The sequence below is a fragment of the Drosophila kikkawai genome, chromosome X (genome assembly GCF_030179895.1).
Source record: "Drosophila kikkawai strain 14028-0561.14 chromosome X, DkikHiC1v2, whole genome shotgun sequence".
NCBI classification, from domain to species: domain Eukaryota; kingdom Metazoa; phylum Arthropoda; class Insecta; order Diptera; family Drosophilidae; genus Drosophila; species Drosophila kikkawai.
The window spans coordinates 3,884,452-3,899,029 of record NC_091733.1 but is presented as its reverse complement, the minus strand read 5'-3'; the positions used below and the strand labels follow the sequence as shown (position 1 = coordinate 3,899,029).

At 47.6% G+C, this 14,578-nt stretch overlaps 1 protein-coding gene across 1 annotated transcript in view; it reads right to left on the bottom strand.

The window, feature by feature from the left end:
- kl-5 (male fertility factor kl5) overlaps window positions 1–14,578 on the bottom strand; it is an 871,112-nt gene that overhangs the window by 569,641 nt on the left and 286,893 nt on the right. The window lies entirely within an intron of this gene.

Sequence of the window (14,578 nt, the reverse complement as noted above, 5' to 3'; positions counted from 1 at the left end):
CGCTCGGACAGCATTTTATATATTTGAGCACCGTTTACTTCAGTTTTGAACTCGTTGATCAGAGCATTCTTCAACATTTGCCAGCTTCTGATCCCACGCTCACTCATTATAAACATCATAAGAAGATCATCCCAGTACATGATCGAAGCCATGTCCTCAAAATCATGCACCCACATCTCCACTGCCAACGTGTCGTCACCGTTGAATGGTCTAATCGAGTCCTCAACATCCCGGAAGTTAACCGAAAATCGCGGCGAACCCGTGCCAAAACTTTGCACTGAGCTCACATCATTATTATCGGTCGCGACTGTAGAGGCCTTGACATTGGTATTCTTCTTCTTCTTTCCTTTTTGTTGTGTGTTGATTCTAAAAGAGCGAAAATCCTCCTCTTCGCTGCTCGCACTCATTGCCTTGCTATCAGCTCTCTCTCTCTCTCTGTCCTGCTCTAGTTCTCAAACGGTTCTATATACCGCTCTCTTCGTTTTCGTCTTCGTCCTCATCTTCATCATCTTCGTCGTCTTCTTCACCAATATCTTTCAGCAAATTTCCAGACCGAAAATTCCGGAAAATATGAATCATGAGGTCATCTTTGTCATGTTGGAGTCCCAATATGTTGCAAATTACAGCAAGATCGTTGTTGGTCAAGTTCTCAGCCACGTACGAAACTTTTTGAGCAAACAGATCATCCTCTTCCGTAAAGTCAAATCCATTGAAGTTACGCAATCTTTTCCGATTATGTCTATCTCCGTTATTTTCATACACAAACATGTGCAAAAGATCCACATTCTTTTTCTTCTTCGTTTTCAATGCCTGTAGCACCACATCAAAATCAGCTAGTTGAGACATTTTGTGTGTATTGTGAAATACGTTCCTTTGAACACGTCGTTGTCTCACTTCGTTCGTCGTTCTATTTCACGCCTGTTCTACCTTTTCTCAGTTTACGTTGCAAAAATCATAACTTTTGAACAAAATAAGATAACGAAGTAATTTAAAAACCATTTGATAGGTAATTTTTGTAAAATTTACATATGTATTGGAAAATCTGACACGCATACTCATTTGCCTTTTTTGAAGGGTATCAAAGTAAAGAAATATTTTTTTTTTGAATGAAGACATTTTTTTAAAAATATTTTTTATTTAATTTTTATACCCTTGCAGGGTATTATAATTTCAGTCAGAAGTTTGCAACGCAGTGAAGGAGACGTTTCCGACCCTATAAAGTATATATATTCTTGATCAGCATCAACAGCCGAGTCGATCTAGCCATGTCCGTCTGTCCGTCTGTCTGTCTGTCTGTTTCTACGCAAACTAGTCCCTCAGTTTTAAAGCTATCTGAATGAAACTTTGCATATAGTCTTCTATATGCTCTCACTGCTATGTCGGAACGGGCCGGATCGGACGACTATATCATATAGCTGCCATACAAATGTTCGAAATATTTTTCGAAAAAAAATTATAACTTTGCTGTTTTTTAATATTTTTGCACCATTTCTTAGATGTGGTCATTTTATATTATTTCAGAATTTTGGTAAAAATTTTATGAAAATCGGACGACTATATGATATAGCTGCCATAGGAACGATCGGGAAAGTAATAGGAAAAAAATTATAGCTTCGTTGTTTTTCAACGTATGTTTATCTACTCTGAGATATAAGCTTTTTTTTATTATTCTAGAATTTTGGTATAAATTTCATAAAAATCGGACAATATACCTTATAGCTGCCATAGAAGCGATCGGTAAATGTATAAAATATGTAAAGCTGAGAATGTAAAACTGAAACTGTCAAACTGAAACTGTCAAACTGTAAACATAATAAGTATAGGTAAAATGTAATGAAACACTATTGTGTGAGTCTTTTCAGCATTTAAATCTATAATATAAACATCGAAACCGATCTGCAAGGGTATACAAACTTCGGCGTGCCGAAGTTAGCTTTCTTTCTTGTTTATCTTTATTTTAATGTAAACGCTTAAAACTGAAAAAAAATTTTTTTTTTATTCTAAGTTTAACCGCGCTACAGTTAGTATTTTTTTGTTGGTGTGTATGAAATTGTGTCGGTATTTTGGTATATTTTACCCTGAGTTGTTTCGGTTTTTTGCTTCGCAATGCCAGAGTCGCAGCTGGACGCAGACTATCTAAACGGATTCTGATTCAGGAAAGATACACGCAGTGCGTAGTCATAGTCTAGTTGCCGGCTCTAGGCAGCTTCAGAAGTTATAGACTACTTTATCCAGAAAAACGTGAAAATAATGGATACCTGGCAGGTAGCGATTTACTTGTACAAACCCACACAAAACTACAACTTTTTTAAATTCGCATAAGTGTTAATGAATGTAACTGTCATTAAAAAAAAAAATCATGACTATTGGTTATGTAGTTTTTGTGTAACTATACTTGCAAGTCGACTAATTTACCTATTTTTTATTGTATGACACATACACGGAAAACAATTTCGACTTTGAATGCTCATATCTTCCACAAAAAAAATCTGAACATTTTTGTGGTTACAGATTTGGAATCCCTGGGAAATTCTCTGTCGAATTTGTATGGTCTAAAACGATTTTGCGATTATGAATTTTCCTATTTTTGCAACGGCTTTTGTTCGAGAGGCGCTACTGTGCGTCGTTTTTTTTTTTTTTTGTATTCGTATTTGTATTGTATTTGTATTTGTATTGTATTAATTCTTAACTATAACATAACAACAGTGTGTAGTAACGATGGATGTTACTCCTCCTCTATCGCGGGCGCGGCTATGGCCCTCACTGTGCGGTACGGCCGCAAAGCATTGCTTCGCACAGCGGCAGGCCACTTAGCTCGTCCGCTCGTTCCTGCCCCTCTCTAGAAGCCTAAGTGTCTTCATAACTTTCGCAGCGAATTCCGCCGTCGCTGCCCACGTCCTTGGGCTCTCCAGCATCAGCGGCACCAGCGTGCCTACACCGATCTCCGCTCCTGCTACCTCCTCCAGCGCTGCCCTTTCCTCGGCGAACCGGCGGCACTCAAAGACGACGTTGCGCACATCCTCTTGTTCGCCGGATCCGCACTCCGGACAGCCGTCCTCGTTCTCGTGGCCGAACCTCTTGAGATAGCTACGGAAGCAGCCGTGACCGCTCAGCAGCTGGGTCAGGTAGAAATCCACCTGCCCGTGCGTCCTCTCCATCCAGACCTCAATATTGGGGATCAGGCTGTGGGTCCATCTCCCTTTGGACGAGGCATCCCATCTGGTTTGCCAGCTCCTGTAGCTCGTTCGTCTAGCCGCCATTTTTGCCTCGGACTTCGCGGCGCGATCAAGTCCAAGGTGCCCGCGGAGCGCGTTGCGCAGCTCGACCTTCTCGCGGACCAACTCCCTCAGGGGGACCATTCCCGCTATCACAAGCGCGGCGTCGTCCGAGACCGTCCTGAATGCGCTTGCCACTAGGACAGCGCATAGTCTGTATGCAGACTCCGCACCCCGCATGTAGGACTTGGTCTCAGCGGCTGCAGCCCGCGTACAGCATCTGGGAGGTTGCGACGCTAGTCAGCAGCTTCCTGATGGTCTGCTTAGGTCCTCTGGTCTTGAGGCCTTCTTCTGGGCGTACTCCAAGTGCTCCTTGAACGATAGCCGGGTGTCGATCAGAACGCCGAGGTATTTTATTGCTCTCTGCGATCTGATCACGGCTCCGCCAACTCGGATCTCGGCCGTTTCCACGGTCTTCCGACTCGATATAAGGACTGCCTCCGTCTTTTGTGCCGCTAGCTCCAGGCCCGCTCTCGCGAGCCACGATTCGATCGATGTGATCGCATCGTTCGCCAGTGCTTCTGCTGCGGTGCGCTGCTTAGCGACTACGACCACCGCCACGACGTCAGCGAACCCCACAACGGTCGTGCCACTGGGCATTGGGAGCCGCAGGACGCCGTCGTACATGGTATTCCAGAGCAGGGGTCCCAGCACGGAGCCCTGAGGGACTCCGGCGGAGACTTCGTATGCTCTGGAGCCCAAGTCCGTTGCCACAGTGAGCACTCTCTCACTGAAATAGCTCCTTGCTATCCTCATGAGGTACCCTGGAATATTCAGGGCGGCGAGCGACTCCAGCGTTCGGTTCCAGTTTGCGGTGTTGAAGGCGTTTCGTATGTCTAGCGTTACCACTAGACAATAACATTTGGAGCCGCCTTCCCACCTCTTACCGGCGATGGCCGATTTGGCTATTCCCGTCACCGTCTCGATGGCGTCCAGCGTTGACCTCCCTTTCCTGAACCCAAACTGGTTTGGGGAGAGACCTCCGGCCTCCTCGATGGCCGCAGTCAATCTGACGGATATGATCCGCTCGAAGACCTTACCAGTGGTGTCCGTGAGGCAAATGGGCCTATAGGAGGATGGCTCCCCCGGGGGCTTGCCCGGCTTGGCGAGTAGCAGCAGCTTCTGCCTCTTCCATCTTTCTGGGAAGGTCCCCTCCCCCAGGCACTTGGAGTACAGGGTTGCGAACTCCCTCGGGTGTAAGGCGATAGACAGCTTCAATGCCCTGTTGGGTACAGCGTCCGGCCCCGGCGCCTTCCTTAGGGGCACGCTATTACCCATCCGGATCACCTCCTCTTCCGACACTTCGCAGGCGTCGTTGGGGTGGTGCTCTGCACTGGGCTCGACAGTCACGGGAGATCCTGTCGGAAAAAGCGCTCGCACTATGCCTTCTAGGGCTACGGGGTCCGATGGAGCAGTGCTGCCGGCTCTCAGCCCTTTGACCACCATCCTGTACGCTCCGCCCCAGGGGTCGTCCTCCGCCTCGTCGCAGAGTTGCAGGAAACGGTTCCTCTTGGCGTCCCTTATGGCCGTCTTGAGGGCCTTTCTCGCCGTCCTGTAGACCTCGCTACGCTCAGCGACTCGTGAGGTTCCGCGTGCACGAGTCAGCTGCCTACGGGCTCGAAGGCAGGTGGCCCTGAGGTCGGCGATCGCGTCGCTCCACCAGAACACTGGTCTGTGGTTTCCTCGAAACGAGCCTCTCTGGCGCATACTCTGGTCGCAGGCGTGCTCCAGGGTTGCTGCGATGCGGTTCGCAATTTCGTTGGCTCCACCCGTCACTTCGGCCGCCATGCCGTCCAGCGCGTTTGTGAACGCCTGCGTGCACAGCATGTCTGGCCGGTAGGCTTTGCTGGGCCGCGGTGCTGCACGGGTATCTTCCGCGGGACCTCCCACTGAGCATATGATGCGTCGCAAATTCCCCATCTAGCGGTTTGGGAAATTGCTGCGCTCACATACGTAAGGTCGATGATGGAGGCTGCTCCTGCTCTGACGAACGTATGCCGCTCACCGTCGTTAAGGAGGACGACGTCTGTCGATGCAAACGCCTCGAGCACCGCGCGTCCTCTGGCGTTGGTCGAGACGGATCCCCATTCCTGGGCCCAGGCGTTGAAGTCTCCTCCGACTATAACTTTGGGCCTCCCACGAAGGTCAGAGCTTAGGTCATCCAGGATCCTACTGAACACCCCTAGTGGGAGACTAGGCGCCAAGTAGCAGCTATAGACGCAGTAGCCGCCAACTCCCGCCCGCACGAATCCGTCCGCAGCCAGGATATTGGACATCCGTAGTCGCCTGCCTCCGCAGAGCCAAAGAGCCGCCTTGCCAGAGCGGTCCTTGGCCCACTCTCCTCCCACGCTCACCCTGTATGGTTCGCTGAGTATGGCCACATCCGCCGCTACCTCGCGCACTGTCTGCGTAAGCAGGTCCTGCGCCGCTCTGCAGTGATTCAGGTTTAGCTGAATCAACTGCATACGGTCCTTGAAGTGTCAGTACCGCCTTTTCCGGCCTGGCGGCTTTTGCTGCCGGGTCGAACGTCGGCCTCTCCGGAGCTCGCTGGAAGGATCACTGGCTCCTTCTTGCAGGCCACTGCCTTGTGGCCTGCTTCGCCGCACTTGATGCAGCAGCCGCTCTTATCCACCAGGCTCTTACACCTAATGGCGATGTGGCCAAGCTCCAGGCATCTGAAGCAGCGGGGAGGGCCCTCGTGCGTCGTTTACATACACTTATGCGTCGTTCTAAATGTATGCGTGCAGATCAGCGATGTGTGTTTTTTTTTTTTATTGAAAAGAATATAGGGTTAAGTACATATATTACAGAGGATGGATAGAGTAGAAGAGTCCGCATCCGCGGGACTGCCGCGAAGCGGTCCTGTTGCCGCTCATCGGTCGCCTTCAGTGCGACGGGTCTGCTCCCGGCGCCTCAGCTATCGCATCACGGTTGCTGCCATTTCGGCAGCCGCATTCCATTTGGAGGGGGTCTCCAACATGCAACCGACTAGGTTGTCGGGTGTTAGGCGGCGGTTCATGGCTGCTTCCAGCGCCGCTCGCTCCGCCGAGAATAGGGGGCATACGAAAAAGGCATGCTCCGCGTCCTCAGTAAAATCGCTGCCACAATAGTCGCAGTATGGGTCATCCTCATGCTTTAACCTGTGCAGGTAAGCCTTGAAGCAGCCATGTCCGGTGATGATCTGCGTGGTATAGAAGTCCAACTGACCATGTCGTCTCTGCAACCAGGGAGCCAGATCGGGAATGAGCCTGTAGGTCCATCGTCCTGTGCTCGCATTGTTCCATCTATCCTGCCACCGAGCCATGGTGCTGCTTCTCTGGTTTCTGCTACCCGAGTTACCAGTCCTGCGCTCATCCGCCAGTAGGTCTATTGGGATTGCTCCCGACACCACCAATGCAGCTTCCTCTGACACCGTGCAGAAGCAGCTCGAGATGCGCAATGTACAGCGTCTATAGACAGACTTACAATGCCGGCTGTAGCTGGCAGTCCTTATGGCATCCGCCCAAATCGGCGCGGCATACAGGATGGTTGAGGTCACCACTGTAGCTATTAGACGTCTGCTATGCTGCTTGGGGCCACGAGTGTTGGCCATCATCCTCGAGATGGCAGATGTGGCCTTGGATGCCTTGGCCGCTGCGTACTCCAGGTGGCTCTTGAAGTTCAACCTATGCAATCAATTTTGACAATCACCGATCTTCAATCGGAAAAATTCATGCCGAAAAGCTCCGAAGCACTAGAACATGGAGTAAGTCATCTACACGCGTGGATTCGTTTTTTTTTTTCTCATTTAGCGTTGCAAAAATCATATCTTTTGAACCAAATAAGGTAATCGAATAATTTAAACGGCATTGGACAGGTAATTGTTGTAAAATATATATATGTACTGCATAAAGTACCACGCCCACAAATACGCCTTTTTAAAGGGTATCAAAGTGAAAAAATAATTTTTTTTTCAATGAAAACAATTTTTAAACAAAAATTTTTATTTAATTTTTTATGTTTATTTCTATGTATTTGCTCAAATAAAAATAATTTGAAAACTGAAAAAAAAAAATTTTTTTAATTCGAAGTGTTACCGCCACGCGCTACAGTTAGTATATTTCTTGAAATGTATGAAATTGTGTCGGTATTTTGGTATATTTTACCCTGAGTTGTTTTGGTTTTTTGCGTTGCATTTTCGCAGACGCAGCTCTACGCAGCCGATGAAAGTTAATTCTGGTCCAGGAAAGATCCACGTAACTTGTAGACATAGTGTAGTCAGTGGCTTTCATTGGCGTCAGAAGATATAGACTACTTTAGGCAGAAAAAGGTGAAAAAAATGGACACCTGGCAGGTAGCGATTTACCTGTAGAAGCCCAAATCAAAGTGTCGTTTTTTTAGGTTCTTTAATAGTTTATGAATGTATCTATCATTTAAAGTAAAAACCATGACCATTGGTTTTATGGTTTTTTTGTAATATTACCTGAAAGTCGACCAATTTACACATTTTTTTTTGTATGATGCAAAAAACGAAACAAAGTTCAACTTTAAATGCTCATAACTTCTACAAAAAAATCTTAAAATTGATTTTATTGCAGATTCTGAATCCTTGTTCAATTTCCTGTCGAATAAGTATGGTTAAAATCGTTTTTGCGAATATGACTTTTTTGATTTTTGCAACGCTAATTGTTCGAGAGGCGCTACTGTGCGTCGGTTGAGGATGCATGTATTATTACAAAGGCATTGTATCGCTCCGCAATGATAGAAGTTGAACCTCAGAGAATTAGTCAAGGCGATTTCAGTGGTTATCGTCATTCATCGCAATTACCAAAAATGAATCTGCCGAAGTTTAGTGGAAAACATTCGGACTACAAAAATTTTATAAGTCTATTCGAGAGTTTAGTTCATAACGATCTATCCCTTACAAAGGTAGAAAAGTTCAACCATTTGCTTACATGTCTAACAGGTGATGCATTAGGAACTGTAAAGGCGTTTCAAATTTCCGAGTTAAATTATGAGAAAGCATTGGCTAGCTTGAAAAACGTGTACGACAATAAATGTTTGATTTTCTTCGACACGATTTCTCAGTTGTTTGACCTTCCCCAGGTATCGAAACCCTCTGCATCAGGCTTGAGGTCTCTTGTTGATGAAATATCGGCTCTGTATGCATCATTGCAGTCGTTGGGTAGTGAACAAGTGATCAACAATGCAATTTTTATTCACATAGCTATGTCCAAGGTAGATCACACAACAAAATCCCGATTTGAGGAGCAGCTAGATTACAATAAGTTGCCAACATGGTCTGATTGTGCGTTTCAGTTGAATCGGCGATACCAGCATTTAGCTGCTGAGGAATCAACGAAAAGTAAAGGGAAACCTAGCCAAGGTTCGAATAAGGGATACTCAAAATCGTCATTCTCATGCACAAAAGCAGATCACAAACCAGATTCGAAATGTCAATATTGCTCAGCGACGAATCATAATTTAGGTAGTTGCCAAGCCTTTATGGCTCTGTCCGTGATTCAGCGTTTTGATTTTACGAAACATAATCGGCTGTGCATAAATTGTTTAAATCCTGGTCATCCAGTTAAAAAATGCAAAGCAACAAAGTGTCGCGTCTGCTCTAAGCCTCATAACACACTTCTTCACAGATATGGGGTAGAGCAGCAACCTGTAGCTTCGGGATCAGGTTCTCAAGTGCAGTCACAGTCGTTTCCTGTAGCATTTGATCATTCAAATCAAGCCCACTCATGTCATATTGCAAGTAGCGACCAAGTGATTCTTGCCACTGCCGTCGTTAAGGTGCGGGATAGATTCGGACAGTTTCAATTAGCACGAGCTCTTTTAGATTCCGGGTCGCAAATAAACTTTATGGCCGAAAATTTGGCACAACGTTTGCGGCTACATAAGGAGGAGTCTTATTTGAATATTACTACTGTCGGGAAGAACGATTCGGCAGTGCGGCACAAGGTGCACACGTCAATTCACTCTCGCGTCAATGCTCATAGTTTTGCAACCGATTTTTGGGTGTTAAGGTCAATTTCATCATATCAACCTGACTATGAGGTCAATTATGCCCAATGGAAAATGGATGGATGGATTGTGTCGGGAAAGTACACTCAACACTTAGCGAGTCAAGCTCAAGTAGGCAGCGTCACTGTCAGTGAAAATATAAGTTCTCTCGACTCTCTGGTGGAACGATTTTGGGAGTTGGAACAAGTCCCTGAGAGATCGATGCTGTTTACACAGCTGAACAAGTTGCTTGTGAGAAGCATTTCGAGCACACAGTAAAAAGACTTTCTTCAGGTCGTTTTGAGGTGAAGCTGCCATTCAAGACAAATCCAAGTGTTTTAGGCTTATCCTTCGAAACGGCAAGACGCAGATTTCTTTCGTTGGAGCGCAGACTTGCGAATAACTGCGAGTTGCAAGACATGTATCACGAGTTTATGAGAGAGTATCTTAACCTTGGGCATATGTCATGGCTTCCAACGCCTCCTCCAGGACAACACTACTATATTCCACATCAATGTGTCCTGAGACCTGATAGTAGCAACACAAAGTTGCGAGTTGTTTTTGATGCGTCAAGTAAAACGTCAACCTCGATCTCATTAAATGAGACACTAATGGTGGGTGTAACTATTCAGAGGGAGCTTTACGCTATTTTGGCAAGATTTAGATTGAACAAATATGCCTTGACATCAGATATTTCAAAGATGTATAGGCAAGTAAACGTTGCCAATTAAGACCGAAATTTCTAACTCATTTTGTGGAGGGAAAAATCTACTCAAGCTCTCCAAACCTTTCGCCTAAACACTGTCACTTATGGGACAGCCTCAGCTCCATTCTTAGCCATTCGTTGTCTCTTTGAGCTATCAAAAATTTACGCTAAATCACATCCGGTGGCAGCGGAAGTAATTTCGAGCGACTTTTACGTCGACGATATGCTCACAGGAGCGAACAGTTTGGACGAGTTGGAAGTGATTCGCAAGGAAGTCACTGAGGTTTTGGAGTTAGGGGGTTTCCATCTAGCCAAATGGGCAACAAATCATCCAAGTTTGATGACTAACCAGGGACCAGAAAAATCTCTTATATTTAACACCTCTGAGTCCGTTAAGACGCTTGGAATGAGGTGGAACCCTCAGAATGATGCATTTCATTATAGTTTGGAGGATTCGTTTCAATCCTTACCTCCCACGAAACGCAACATTTTGTCCGTCACAGCTAGTTTGTTTGACCCCTTGGGGCTATTGTGTCCGTTGATCACAAGAGCAAAAATCTTGCTTCAGGAGCTTTGGCGACAAAAACTAGATTGGGATGAATCAGTTCCCATGAAATTGCATACAAGTTGGAACGAATTTAAGCAGAATTTATCAGAGATTGACAAGATATCCATTCCTCGATATATCTGTCTGTCGGCCTATGACGCTGTTCAAATCCACGGATTTGCTGACGCATCGAGCCACGCCTACGGCTGTTGCATTTATGTTCGCACGGTGGCTGGGACAAATAGGTTATCGAGACTGCTAACCGCTAAGTCACGAGTGTCCCCGCTAAAAACCAAATCAATTCCAAGGCTCGAATTATGTGCAGCGCATTTGCTGGCCAAGCTATGGACTCAAGTATCTCCTTTGCTACACAAGATAGAGTTGGAGAGCTTTAATTTTTGGTCGGACTCCCAAGTCACTCTGTACTGGTTAAAGAGGGATCCGTCTACTTTAGCAACATTTGTCGCGAATAGAGTTGCTGAAATCCAGGAACTCTCAGAAAATATAGTCTGGCGTCATGTGCCTACAGAAGAGAATCCGGCTGTCTTAGTGTCACGTGGAACAGATATAGAGGGTTTGAAGCGTTCTCTATGGGAAAATGGACCTGAATTCTTACTGCGAAATCCAGACGAGTGGCCTAGTTCTCATCAGGTTGAGGTATCACAGGAGTTACAGTTGTCCGAGAATAAAAAAAGCGTAGCAGTATGTTCCGTCACAAAAAACCAACCGAATGTCTTTATTGAACTTGTTGGGCGATGTTCGTCATTTAATAAATTAATGCGGATCATGGCATACGTAAATCGATTTATTCAAGGGAAGAAGCGTCAACGCGATGTTGTTATTTCGGCCAACGAACTGAAGCTGTCGTTTCTTAGGATAGTCCAAGTCTTGCAAAGAATTGAATTTGAGTCAGAATATGTCAAGATAGAGAAATCTGAAAGTTTGAGTCCACATCTACAACGTCATACACTCCGAAATAGATGGTGTGAAGTTTCAACTAATTCAGGTTGGGGGAAGATTATTAAACGCGCCAATTCCGTATGATGCCAAATTTCCGTTGTTACTGCCATCGAAGTCAGAATTTGATTCGTTGTATCTTCGCAACTTACATCGGACTCATTACCATGCTGGTGTCAAGGTTGTGGTATCGCTCTTGAGACAGCAGATATGGCTTATCAATGCTCGAGGAGCATGCACTAAAATTGTCCGTAGCTGCGTACACTGTTTTAGGTACAAACCAGTGCTAATGGACCAGATAATAGGTAATTTACCCGCCGATAGGGTCAAAATGGCTCGCCCCTTTTTGGTTTGTGGGGTAGACTTCTGCGGTAAACCCCCGATTAAGACTTATGTGGCCGTCTTCGTGTGTTTCTCGTCAAAGGCTGTTCACCTTGAGCTTGTGAAAGACCTATCCACTGACAGTTTTTTATCTGTTTTTAAAAGGTTCGTGGGGAGGAGAGGGCTGCCGAAGAAGGTGTACAGCGACAACGCCACGAATTTCGTAGGAGCGAGCAACGTGCTGCAGGAGCTGAACGCAGCGTTTCACCACAGCGAGGATCAGCTGAGAGGGTACGCGGCTCAGAGAGGCGTCGAGTGGTATTTCATACCGCCGAGGTCACCACACTTCGGAGGACTGTGGGAGGCAGCCGTCAAGTCCGCCAAACATCGACTGCTGAGAGGGGTCGGCAACGCCAAGCTAACGGCCGACGAGTTGAGAACCCACCTGGTCGAGGTAGAGGCGCTGCTCAATTCTCGACCAATCGCATCGCCTGGCAACGATCCCAACGATGGGGAGGCGCTGACACCAGGACACCTGCTGATCGGTCAGGCTCTTCTTTCGCTGCCGCAAGAGTCCGACAAAGCCGTAACCTCCAGAAAGGCCGGATGCGAGTACTTGAGGCGGTGGCGCCCCCACAACGGTGGCTCACAGGGCGCGTGGTGGCAACAACAGTCGGCGCGGACGGTAAATTGCGTGTAGCACACATCCAGACGTCAGGAGGCGTCATCAAGCGCGCCATCCATAAGTTGGCATTGCTGCCGATAAACATCGCTCCTAACGAGGAGGTTAAAGCGCCGGAGGCCTTCAACGGGGCCGGAATGTTGGAGCACTAGATTAGCGATTGATATTATTGTTAGAAATGAATTTACATGAAGAAAAAATAGAACCAAAACGTAAACAATGTAAAACAAAAAGCTTATCGCTTGCACTCAGCCGATCTGAATAGCCGAAACGTATAGCTTTCATAGCGAGGCAGTTCGGACGCTGCTTGTGTAAAGATAGTAGCCGATTAACCTTTGGAACTGCTGGCTGCGCCAGCGCAATAAAACTTTTTCGTGCGACTGCAGTTCTCCTCGTCTTCTTTTCTTTGCCTTCGAGTGGAAATTCCCCAGCTAGGCCGCTAGTTGCTAGTCGCCTTTTGTATTCGAATTTTTGTCCGGAAAACCCTCACGGATTTACACTGTCCGTTCTTGCGGTAAGCCTCCCATGAGTTGCGTTTGCAACTTCCTTTTGTGGATGACGCATATCTTGCAGGAATAGATGACGGACTTGACCAAATTCCTCACCCTTGGGATCCAGAATTTGGAACGGATCAGGCGGATCATCAGCTGGTTGCCACCGTGCAACGTTATGCGATGCGTGAATCGGACTAGGAGTCGAGACAGATGGCAGTCGTATGGAAGGATGACCGGATGCCGTTCGTCATATTGGAGCAGATCGGAGGACGTGACACGGCCGCATGCTCTTATGAGCCCTTGGGAGTCAAGGAACGGGTTCAGGTTCTGAACCGGACTGGATGCTGGCACTGGCCGCTTTTGGCTTAAGCAGCCAATTTCAAGGACGAAGTGCCTGCGTTGCGTGACGGAAATTAGGAGACGTTCAGCCGCCGCGATTTCTGAAGCTGTCAGGTGATCCTCAACCGGAGACAAGATCTTTCGTGCGCGCTGAATAAACCGATGAACGTAAGCGAAGACTCGCAACGCCTTGCCGAGTGTCGAAAATCGGTCAAGAAGGTCTTCAGGGGGTGCCTTTGCCACATGGACTCTGACGGCTCGCTTCTCGAGATCAGTCACGGGGGAATCATTGCCTGGGATGGGCCACTCGCCGCGCGGCCTTTGCAGCCAGGCTGGACCATGCCACCACAGCTGGCTGTCTGCGAGGTCTTGAAGCCCTACCCCCCGGCTGGCAAGATCGGCCGAGTTATGTTCGGAGCGGACATGGGACCATCTCTCGACCTCAGTTAATTTGGTAATCTTGGTCACCCGATTGGCCACGAAAGTTGTCCAGTGACACGCCGGCCTATGCAACCAAGCGAGCACAATCGTGGAATCAGTCCAACAGTACAGGGCGGACGCAGGCCCGGGCATCTTTGGAAGAATGGCGCTGGCCATTTCGGACAGTAGCAATGCCCCGCATAACTCGAGCCGCGGAAGCGACACCGTTTTGACTGGGGCAACCCTCGTTTTTGCCGTTAGGAGATTCACCATCACAGTGGCCCCAGCCTCCACCCGGACGTAAATGACGGCGCCATACGCCTTCTGCGAGGCGTCGCAGAACCCATGATGCTCGATCTTCAAATGGGGTCGGAACGCGACCCATCGGGGAATGCGGATCTGATCGAGAGCAGAGTAGTGTCCCAGGAAGTCAACCCATCTCTGGCAGAAATCTCGAGGGAGGTCATCGTCCCACGCTAGATCTTGGAGCCAAATTTCCTGCATGAACATCTTTGCCTGGACGATGAAAGGGGGCTAGCCAGCCCGCTGGATCAAATAACTTGGCAATCTGGGATTGGACCTGTCGCTTCGTGAACGATGATCCCGCAGTCAATTCGGGCGGAATGAAAAAGAACTCATCAGACGTCGCTTTCCAACTTACGCCGAGAGTCTTAGCCGTGCTCTCTGCGTCGATCTCGAGGAAATCAGCGCGTAGGAGATGGTCACTTTGGATGTTGGCAAAAATGTCCTTACTATTGGACGTCCATTTCCTCAGTGGGAACCCTGTCGAACCCAGGGCGCCCTGGAGCTCACGGATAGCCACCTGCGCTTCGATTTTGGAGTCTG